Here is a 908-nt window from a genome sequence, read left to right on the forward strand (position 1 = left end):
TCTACAATATTGCCAGGAAAGGTTCGCGGAGATTTTCGGGGACACGGATTTCGGGACCCTAGATGCCCATCTTGGGTTCCAGGAGGTCGGACGGAGGAACCTCCGGGGCCGGACCGTGCTGCAGGAGGGGGTCAAAACCGAGTTTGGCTCCAAGTCGACTGGAGCTCCGGCCCGGGGGGGCGGGCCGGGCGGGCGAGAGTTCCAGGAACCCGGCCGCGATTCCGGCTTCGACCCGGTCGACTGCACGGCGGGCGTGCAGGCCGGGGGGCGACTCGCAGGGGCCCTTCCAGGCTGCGGGGCCCAGCGGTTGGAGCCCGGCTACCCCGGCGAGGGGCGGAAGAACCTGCACGGCGCGGCGGGAGAACCCGGCATGCTTCCGCGGGGCAGGCCGGGCAGGAGTTCCAGGAGCCCGGCCACGATTCCTACTTCTCCCCGGTGCCCTGCCCGGAGGCCGGGCGGGCCCGGGGGCCTTCGGCGCGGGCATCAGGCGGCTTCCGCGGCGGAGACGTGCCTCTCTGGGGCCCGGGAGGTTGGCCCTGGGTCGACCTGGCGCCCGGGCTCGCGCTCCGGAAGTCCGTATGAGGTTTTTCAAACGGGCCTTGCCCGGGCCTTCGCTCCAGGAAGGCGGACACTTTCGGCGGTTGCCCCCGGTGGCTGGGCCGGGTGCCGCATCTACAATATTGCCAGGAAAGGTTCGCGGAGATTTTGGGGGACTCGGTTTTCAGGACCCTAAATGCCCATGTTCGGTTCCAGAAAGTCGGTCAGAGGAACCTCCGGGGCAAAAGAACCGTGCCGCGCTGCCTTGTCAACCGAGCGTGGAGGCAGCGTGCCCCGATCCGGCGGGCCTGGCCGTGCGAGAGTTCCAGGCTCTGGCCCGCGATTCCGGCTCCCGCCCCCCCCCCCCCGGT

The sequence above is a fragment of the Alligator mississippiensis genome, unplaced genomic scaffold (assembly GCF_030867095.1).
Source record: "Alligator mississippiensis isolate rAllMis1 unplaced genomic scaffold, rAllMis1 scaffold_20, whole genome shotgun sequence".
Classification (NCBI taxonomy): Eukaryota; Metazoa; Chordata; order Crocodylia; family Alligatoridae; genus Alligator; species Alligator mississippiensis.